Consider the following 11,029-nt stretch of genomic DNA (forward strand, 5'->3'; position numbering starts at 1 on the left):
AAGGTAAATTTAGCCCTTGAAATTAGGACTTACAACCTTCCATTCACCCATTTTCAAGAATAGGTTTTATTTAAGTGAATCCATTCGCCCATTTTCAAGAATAGGTTTTATTTAAGTGAATCCTATGGGCCAAATGCCATATTTATAAAAGAGGTATGGTAAATTAATAAAAATATAATAAAATGAGAGGTATGGTAAATAAATAAAACATTTTTATATTTACTCCATAAGTCACCTTATATACATGTAAGAGTGTAAACAAATAAAAATATAAGTAAAGTGGAGGTATGGTAAATAAATAAAAATATAAATACTCAAAAGGTATGGTAAATAAATAAAAATATAAATAAACTAGACGTATCGTAAATAAATAAAACCTCTTTTTATATTTAATCCATAACCCATAACCCTCGTTCTATTTATGAAGACTCAAGAAAGAGGTTTTGTTTAAGTGAATCCTATGGGCCAAATACCATATTTGTAAAAGAGGTATGGTAAATTAATAAAAGAATAAATAAACGAGAGGTATGGTAAACAAATAAAACATTTTTTTATATTTACTCCATAAGTCACCTTATATTTACGAACACTCAAAAATGGGTTATATTTAGGTGAAACTTATGGCCAAAATACTATGGGACAAATACCATGGACTAGATTGTTATTAATACCATGCAAAAAACCATTATTAACCCTAATATTAGAATTAATAAAAATAAAAATGGCACATGGTATTGACCCATGGTATTCACCAAAATGGCACACGGTATTGACCCATGGCATTCACCTGGAATGTAGCCTATTTAAATGGGGGAATTAAACCAGCATGTTGCCTATGCTAAGATTCACTAGGACTTTACAAAGTTTTATTATCTAGTGAAAGACTCGCCAAGATCTTACAAGATTTTATAATTGAATAAAATATTCGCCATGCCTGGTGAGAGATTCGCCAAAAAATTATATATACATATTATATTATTGATAAAATCGCCTTCCATTTTTCTTATATACCATGGAGATTCCCCCATTTATTATATTTATAAATTTAGGGGGGGTTCTTAAAATTTTCCCTGTTGAGATATATGTGAAGCATCGTCCTACAGTTCCAGATAATCAAAGGTGTTGGCAAGTTTTCCAAGATGACGAAGAAATCAAAGATTTTTTGCAAATTGAGGGTAAATTCGAAGACATCTCAATAGACACGGAAGCTGAAGGAGTAAATCAGATGGATGTGTTGCAGCTCAAGGACAATTACATTCCTAAAGGATTAGTTCCTTTGGAAGAATTGTTCGATCAAGATGATGTAGCCCGCAAGCCAACTTTGAGGCCAACAGAGGAAGGTGTCGAAGAAGTGAATCTCGGGACAACTGAGAGTCCAAAGATGGTGAAGCTATCAAAAGCATTGTCGCCCAAGGTAAAGAAGGAATATATCAGATTGTTGTCTTTGTTTTCTAATGTTTTTGCATGGGACTATTCAGATTTGAAAACGTATGACACAAGTATCATTCAGCATACCATTCCCATAAAGCCAAATCAAAAGCCTTTCCGACAGAAGTTGAGAAGAATTAATCCAAAATTGCTGCCATTGATTGAGAAGGAAGTTAACAGGTTATATAAGTCTGGAATCATAGTGCCAATCCGATTTTCTGATTGGATTTCCAACTTGGTGCCTGTGAGAAAGAAGACCGGTGAGATTCACTTGTGTATAGACTTCAGAAATCTGAACAAGGTGTCATTAAAGGACAATTATCCGCTGCCCAAAATGGATCATATATTGCAGCGGGTAGTGGGGGCATCAAGGATGTCATTGCTTGATGGTTACTCCGGGTATAATCAGATTTTGGTACATGAAGATGACCGTGACAAGACAGCATTTACTACTCCATGGGGTACATTTCATTATGCCAAGATGCCGTTTGGATTGAAGAACGTTGGCGCCACATTTCAGCGGGCAATGGACATGGCCTTTGCTAATGAGAAGGATGTCTTTTTGGTCGTTTATCTTGATGATCTGACCGTGTTTTCTAAATCTGATGAAGAGCATTTGTTTCATTTAACTAAGGTGTTTCAAAAGTGCAGAAAGTATGGTATCTCGTTGAATCCGAAGAAGAGCCTTTTTGCTATGAGCGAAGGCAAGCTGCTGGGCCATATTATTTCAAAAGATGGCATTCGTATCGATCCTGCACGGGTGGAAGCAATTCAGCAATTAGAGCAACCCCGAAGCAAGAAGGAGATTCAGTCCTTCAATGGCAAATTGAATTTTCTGCGTCGCTTTATTCCCAATCTTGCCGAACATCTTAGAGAGATAACCAACATGCTCAAAAAGGACAGCGAGCTCAAATGGACCGAAGAGGCGGTAAAGTCTTTCAACTTGGTAAAGTTAATTTTATCTTCAGCCCCAACTTTGATCAGTCCAGATTATACACAAGATTTTATTTTGTTTTCATTTGCTTCTGAGCATACGTTGGCAGCCGTGTTGATGCAAAAGAGAGATGGAGTCGAGAGGCCCATAGCTTTTTTCAGCCGCATCATAAGGGACGGAGCGCTGAATTATAATATCATTGAGAAGCAAGCATTGGCGCTGATAAAAGCTTTGAAAGATTTCCGGGTATACATACTGAATTCTCATATTTTGGCATATGTTCCCAATGCAGCTGTTAAGGATGTTTTAGTACAAACGGAACCGGAAGGAAGAAGGGGTAAGTGGATTGCTGCACTATTAGAATATGATGTGGAAATTAAGCCTACCAAGTTGATTAAAGGTCAGGGACTTGCTAAGTTGATGGCTGAAACAAATCTTCATGTCTTAGACATCAATTTGATTGCTGCCTTATCCGATGAAGACGAAGAAAATTCAGCTCTACAGGTATCAGATATCTTTGTTTCTTCTCCTTGGTATGCTGATATTGTATATGTGCTTCAAAATATGTCTTCACCCCCCGGGATGCCTAGAAACAAAGCTAGAACATTGAAATTAAAGGCTGCCAAATTTTGTATCATTAAATCTGCACTTTATTGGAAAGACCCCGGTGGCATATTGCTGAATTGTTTAGTCGAAAGTGAAGCCAAGACAGCAATAGAGGATTTTCATAAAGGTGACTGTGGGGGTCACTTGTTTTGGAAAACCACGGCTAATAAGATTTTAAGAGCTGGTTTCTATTGGCCTTCTTTATTTTCTGATGTATATAAAGCAGTTAAGAGTTGTCATGAATGTCAAATTTTTCAAGGAAAGCAGAAATTACAGCCGTTGCCTCTCAAGCCCGTTGAAATCAGCGCACCATTTCAGCAATGGGGCTTGGATTTTATTGGCGAAATCCACCCAGCATCTTCCGGGCAGCATCGATGGATCTTGACCGCCACAGATTATTTCACGAAGTGGATTGAAGCCATTCCCACTCGGCAAGCCACGGACTCGGTAATTATTTCTTTTCTTGAGAATAACATATTGTCACGTTTCGGCTGTCCACATAAGTTGATTACAGATAATGCAACAGCCTTTAAGTCGAAGAAAATGGTTGATTTTTGCTACAAATATAACATCAGCTTGGGGCATTCGACCGCCTACCATCCGCAAGGAAATGGGCTGGCCGAATCTTCGAACAAATCTCTAGTGAACATCATAAAGAAATTGCTGGAAATAAATAAGAAGAGCTGGCACAAAAAGTTAGTAAATGCATTATGGGCTGATCGGGTAAGTCAAAAGAAGTCAATTGGTATGTCACCCTTTGAACTGGTTTACGGGATAGATGCAGTGTTTCCTACTTCACTTAGTGTTCCAGTGGCAAAGTTGCTTCAAGAAGCTGGTGGCGAGGAGGATCCTATGCAACGGCGGATTAGTCAAATGATTCATTTACAGCAGACACGAGAGGAGGTTCATCAAAATTCCCTTAAGTTGCAGGAGCGCATAAAGAAAATCTATGACAAAAAGGCCAAATCAGATGATTTTCAGATAGATGATGTTGTTTTGAGATGGGATGCCCGAAATGAAGACAAAGGGAAACATGGAAAATTTGACAACTTGTGGAAAGGTCCCTACAAAATTGCAGCATACCGTGGTCCAAATGCCTTCCTTCTCAAAGAAATGAACGGTGATGAATGTCTCGGTGGGTCGGTGAATGGCCGGCTGCTCAAAAGGTATCATGCTTGAGCATTTTCTGCTCTAATCACTCTCATTGTAATTACCATTTTACTTTCATTCTGCAGCAAGTGTGAACTGATCTTCCATTTTTAGTCTGGGGCCCGCAGTGAAGGCTATATTTCTGAAGATGGTGATTAGTTGGTGTGACTTTTTCGAGATGTTTTAGTCAGTCTTTTTTCTGCATAAAGTGAGTCAGTTTGTGTCAAAGTTAATTTAAATTTCAGTCAATTGTCAAAGTCAATAAAGTTGTCCAACTTTGGGTCACATATGTAAATATTGACTCCATTGCCCAATGATGATAAAGCACTGGTCTGCTCTCCCAGAGGTCTAAGGTTCTTGGTACCTCCAAGGAGCTACCATCCCCATTGGAGCCAATGTTAGAGTCGGTCTTGTTGCCCTCCATCAGCGATCAAAGCTCTTTGCATTTGCATAAGTAGGTGTCTCATCAGTGTCAATTTTTTGCATCCCATTAGGCATGCCATAACCCTGATGGAGGAGCTGGTGTCTTTGTCCCCCTCTTGGCATTGCTGGATCAAGTCATTTCAGTCCTTAGTCACTTTTAAGCTTGTCTTGTCTTGTCTGGAGGTCAAATTCTTAGGTCTAGGGTTTTGGTCAAGATGGTTTACAAGGTCATGTCTCTGAAGGTCAATAAGTGCTCAGCAAGCCAGAGGGATGATTTTAAAGGTGCTTCTTCGCAAACTTCAATCTTGTACAGTTAATGTTCACCTTGGATTTAAAAACTCTGTTTTTAAAGCCAAGGTCATTTTCAAATTTTTGTAAAAAGTGATGAAATTTCAAAAAGCTTCCAAGGACAGTATGAAACCCTGGCTCCCTTGCCAAGATCCCTCAGATGTTGTCCCTGCAAAAAATATCAAGCAAAAGCATTAAATGAGTCAATTTCAGGACAAAGGAAACCAAAAAGTCAATTTTATAAAGTGTCAAAGTAAAACATTATAAAGTGGGTTTGGGCATGAAATTATTTCAAATCAAAGCTATAAAGGCCCAATCTCCCTCCATCGACCCTCATTGTGCATCCAAGTTGTTTGCAAGAGCGATTGAGTGAAAGTTTGAGTGAATTTGGGAGCTGGACAGGCGCGCGACCCGTCAGACCAGGTGCGCGACCCGTCAGAGGCACGCGACCCGTCAGCAGCGTTCCGGTAGTGCATTTTTTCAATGGGCGCGACCCGTTGGGTGAGGCGCGCGACCCGTCAACGCCCTCCTTACCAAATCGACTGCAAGTTTATCCAAGGACCCTCCGAAATCGCCAAATTGCCAAGGTAGGTTCTCCAAACTTAAGAATGGTTGCTTGTTATGGTAAATGGGAATCTTAATGGAATTTTTAAAGGATCTCCATGTGCAAGAGAAAAGCTCCATGTTGCTGCATTTTAAATTTGTAAAATATGCCTAGGGTTTTATGCTGTTTGAAGGTATTCCCCTTGTAATCATTTTCCCCATTTCCCATGTCATTTCCTTGTTTTTCTATATAAATTTCTCTTTTGAATTTGTAAAGAAAAATCCAAACCCTACCCCTCTTCCCTAAAAAATGAAAACTTAAGCCCTAACCCTACCTCTTATTACTCATGTAAACAATGTAAATAATGATGCATGTGCAATGATTTTTGCAAGGTTTTTCCCTTAAATCCCTGTTTTATATATTTATTCCCATTTTCCCTTTAAAATTGTCCCTCCCCTAACATTCCCTTCATGCTCCTTGTCCCCCTTGAAACAGCATATAAATCAGCATTTTACAAAGCAGAAACAACAATACATTTTGTCCACTCTGCTCCTTAAACAATGTCAGAAACCGAAACCTATGAGCAGAGTGATGACCAGGCATCAGCTTTAGAGATTGAGATACAGAGGAGGCCTCATAAGGGTGGAAAGGGTGGTCATCATAGGCGAGAGGAGCCCACCTCTTTGACAGATTTACAAGCTTGTCCTATGGCAGTCTCATGTTTCCAGTACATGTCTTGCTATGAGTTTTGTGAGAGGATCTCTCGGATTCAGCACCACAGAGAGTTGGCTCGCCTGTTTGTTTTACACTTGCATGATGGACATGTCAACCTTGTCGGGGTGGACTTTACATTGACACCTGAGGTGATTGCACAGGCCACAGGGATACCTAATGTAGGAGAGGTATGGAATAAGCACAAGATGCTGGACAATGTTCATTTTGAGCCTTTCGTTAGACCAGCACTCATGAGACACTTGACAGGAGTGTTTCCCTTCAGATTTCTCAGGAGTGAGTATGCTCCCATGATGAGGCTCATCATGCTCTATTTTACTTGTGAGGGCAGATTTTCACAGGTATATTCATACCATATTCGCCTCTTGATGCACTTCACCCGAGTGAGGATGATGAACATCCCTGTTTTCTTCTATCAGAACATTGAGAAGATGGTGTCCATGATGCAGAGGAAGAGCCCGGCATAGCAGTACAAGAGCCTTTACCATTATGGTTTGATTCAGCTAGTGGTATTACATCAGTTGGCTCAGCAGGGCATCTCATGGGAGGAGTTCATCTCTCGTGAGTTTTTCACACCACCACCACCACATCCTGAGGCTATTCATGAGGAGGGAGGACCATCACAGCAGCATGACATCCCCGTCACTAGACATGTCAGCTCCTCACCTGTGGTTACTTATCAGAGAGGCCAGAGGGCCTTATTTGCAGCAGCTCGGCGAGTACTTTCTCCAGAGCAGGTGGAAGGGGTCTCGCCTTCTTCATCGGCTCAGCGAGTGTTATCTCCACATCAGGTGGAAGGGGCCTCGCTTTCTTCAGCAGCACAGGTACCAGGGAGGGGCAAACAGCCCAAGATTGATGAGGGACCATCAGGTGTTCCGGATATAGAGCTTATTGATCTTGATGTCAGTTCTCCTAGCCGAGAGTCAAAGGAGATCATTCAGCACCTTAGAGCTGAAAATGATGCCTTGCAGAGGAGATTAGAGGGGGCACAATGGACCATCGCATATCTTGAGCAGCGCAACAAACAGTTGGAGGATGAACAAGCTCTTGATGAGCTGTGGAGGATTCGTAGTGACCGCATTTTGAACCGGAGGAGACCCGGTGATCTATTGCCCGCTGAGCGAGAGTCCATGCTCATCCGGGTAAATGCACACTTAGAGAGGCTGTTGGCTAAGGCCAACCAAGAGAAGAAGTTGTTGAGGAACATGAAGAACCATTATTGGGCAAGAATGCACGTGTGCAAGGCAAAAATGAAGATGTTCCAAAGGCGATTGGCCAAGGCACAAAAAGGGAGAAAGAGGCCTGATCCCCTTCATATCTTGGCCGAGGCTTCACTGAAGGACCAAGGCACTAAATAGCCTAGCCACAGCACAAATCCCAAGAAATTTTGAGCATTTTGGGTAAATTTTGGTTTTTCAGGCAATTTACAGGTTTTTCCCCATTAACGGGTCTCACCCCCGCGCGACCCTACATCATGGCAACTCTATTTTGCAAAAACTTAGCATTTCCAGATTTTTCATGAGAAGTTACATATGCTCATCAATGGACTTGAGATTTTATGAAGTTTTGGGCCTCCAGAAAGTCAAAAAACAAGCAAAAATTGACTTTCTGCCACATTTTTGAGTTGCAGAAAGCAATCTTGGGAGATTGCAATTTTGGAGAGGCAAATGACCACCAAATTCAGAAATTCTAGTTGGGTTGGAAAGTAGATTCACAGACCTTTCCAACAAGCCTACTCTTGCTCAATTTGGCCACCTGGAAGTGCCCCAAATGTGGTCCCAAAGGCGCGCGACCCGTCAGGTAGAGGCGCGCGACTCGTCAGGCAAACTTCTCCAGATTTCACTGTACAGCTCAGAAAAACACAGTTTGACCCTGTTTGACTTTTTGGGGTGGATTATTATCTTATTTGATGTAATTATTGTACTTTATTGACACTTTTACTCTTATGTACCTCTTCTAGAAGATTCATTCATGAAAAAGGTGAAAATTAAATGAATGAATTGGTTTCCTAGCTTATAGAGGCAAGTTGTTTTGACTGCCTAGTTTGTAGTGCTTAGTTTAGAAGTGGTTGAAACAGCTCCTAGGATAGTGAGCTCGACCCATGGAGGCAGGGAAAGAGGTTAGATGATCTATATTATGTACTTTCTTGCTCATTTTCATGGTTGGACTCTTGAGGGAGAAACTATCATTGTATTATTCACTGTATCTCTGCAATTTTTGGCTAAGGAAGACCAGGGTTTTGCAGTCCTTTTTGGGATTCTTGTGGTTACATGTATTGATGGTGTGTTTCTCTATGTACTTGTAAGTGTGTTATGTCAATCATTTCCTTTATTTTCCTTCTGCATATTAAGCAAACGAAGTGTTAAAGTAAGAATTCATGACTGTCATGCTCTGCTTTTACGTTTGTTTAATTTCAATGTTTTCTACTGTTTAAGGAGAATTCAAAGTTATTGTTTGCTCTCCTTAGCTCCTCACCTGTCATTCCTGACCATCCACCTCAATCAAAGGCATCAATACTGTCTCCCGCCTCGCCCCAAAGAACCCCCTGCAGAAACTGTGTCCAATCCCCGCACCCAAAATTGCCATCCACTCAATTTGCCACCGAAAACCCTAAAAACCCCAAATCAACCTTTTTGATCAGTTTACTAGCCTAAAATCAGTGTTACCCTATTGGTCATCTCATCCATTGAAGATCTCACCGAGATAGACCGGAGAGAGCCTTCTCCCGCCCCGTAGGGCTAGCTACGAGGCGAAGTGGTTTGATGTTGCCTTGAGGTTTACCTTTCTCAGCCTGAGGTGAAATTTCAAGCGCTAACACGGTTGATTATTGCTTTCTTTACTCATTATTATATATATATATATATATAATAGAAAGGTTCAAATTCCTTCTACAAAGGGATCTTGTGCTATTGTCGCTTAAAACATAGAGCATTGTTGACTAGGGATTAACTTGTTATAATAAATGTTGTTGACCATGGATTAACTAAGGATCTTGTACTATTGTGTAAATACAGAGCATTGTTGGCCATGGATTAACTTGTTGTAATGAATATTGTTGACCATGGATTAACTTGTTATAATTAATATTAATAGTTTGATTCATATCTTCGAAAAATATTTTGATCACTAGATAGCATTCAAAAAACTTAACTTAAATGTATTCCTATAATAGTGCATATTTTGGGTAGACCCAAGCTCCTAGAGGAACCTTGGTTAAGTCCTTAAAACACTGGGAAGTCATTCTAAACTACTAAGGCATAAATTGCCATTGTATTTGGGCTATCCATTGTATTTGAGCTAGATTTGGGTTGTGCATATATATTTGGTAATCTAGGTATCCACGAGAAATCACAATTAATATGTTGTTATTGGGCTAGATAGAATTGAAAAAGGGACGAGTCGAATATATCTTGGGTGAGGCCTAGTTTGAAACCTAGCGATGTTGAATATCTAGGAGATGACACATTTGGTTTAGAGTTGGATGGGCTAGACTAGCAGAACCAATCTAGGGGTGGTAGAAGCAATGAAAGCACCAGAGGTATGGCATATTGTGATAACTATTGATGGACCGGAGGCATTTGGGAGAACTATAAATTTTGTCAAGTGGAAATTTATGGAAACACCATATTTCATTACAATCCATATATAACATAAATCAAATGATTTATGTGGAAGGGCTCAAATCAAAGGGGTCCTTAAGATGGTTGATGTGGCAGGGATGAGGGACGATGTGGACATAGGTACAATATATGGAAACACCATATTTCATTACAATCCATATATAACATAAATCAAAGGATTTATGTGGAAGGGCTCAAATCAAAGGGGTAACACCATATTTCATTACAATCCATATATAACATAAATCAAAGGATTTATGTGGAAGGGCTCAAATCAAAGGGGTCCTTAAGATGGTTGATGTGGCAGGGATGAGGGACGATGTGGACATAGGTACAATATATGGAAACACCATATTTCATTACAATCCATATATAACATAAATCAAAGGATTTATGTGGAAGGGCTCAAATCAAAGGGGTCCTTCAGATGGTTGATGTGGCAAGGATTTATGTGGAAGGGCTCAAATCAAAGGGGTCCTTCAGATGGTTGATGTGGCAAGGATGAGGGATGATGTGGACATATGTACAATATATGGAAACATCATATTTCATTACAATCCATATATAACATAAATCAAAGGATTTATGTGGAAGGGCTCAAATCAAAGAGGTCCTTAAGATGGTTGATGTGGTGGAGATGAGGGATGATGTGGACATAAGTATTTATGTGGAAGGGCTCAAATCAAAGAGGTCCTTAAGATGGTTGATGTGGTGGGGATGAGGGATGATGTGGACATAGGTACAATATTGTAGAACCACCAGGTCTTTGATTTATGTGGAAGGGCTCAAATCAAAGAGGTCCTTAAGATGGTTGATGTGGTAGGGATGAGGGATGATGTGGACATAGGTACAATATTTGAGATGACGTAGAACCACCAAGTCGAAATGGGGCTGCCACATGGTAGGTCTTGTGGCAAGGTTTAAATGACCAAAATTGAGAAACAAGGTTTAAATGACCAATTTGTGGCATGACAAGGTTTAAATGACTGAACTTAAGAAACAAGGTTTGCTTAAATGACCAAACTTGAGAAACAAGATTTAAATGAGTAAATTTGAGCATAACTTTTGATGTTGACATTGATTGCAATAAACTTTACAGGTGTGCTTAAATGACCAAACTTGTGGCAAGGTTTAAATGACCAAAATTGAGAAACAAGCTTTAAATGACCAACTTGTGGCAAGGTTTAAATCACTGAACTTAAGAAACAAGGTTTGCTTAAATGACCAAACTTGAGAAACAAGGTTTAAATGAGCAAATTTGAGCATAACTTTTGATGTTGACATTGATTGCAATAAACTTTACAG

This window comes from Pinus tabuliformis, chromosome X (genome assembly GCF_031772625.1).
Source record: "Pinus tabuliformis cultivar Carrire ecotype Pingquan chromosome X, CPIR1, whole genome shotgun sequence".
NCBI classification, from domain to species: domain Eukaryota; kingdom Viridiplantae; phylum Streptophyta; class Pinopsida; order Pinales; family Pinaceae; genus Pinus; species Pinus tabuliformis.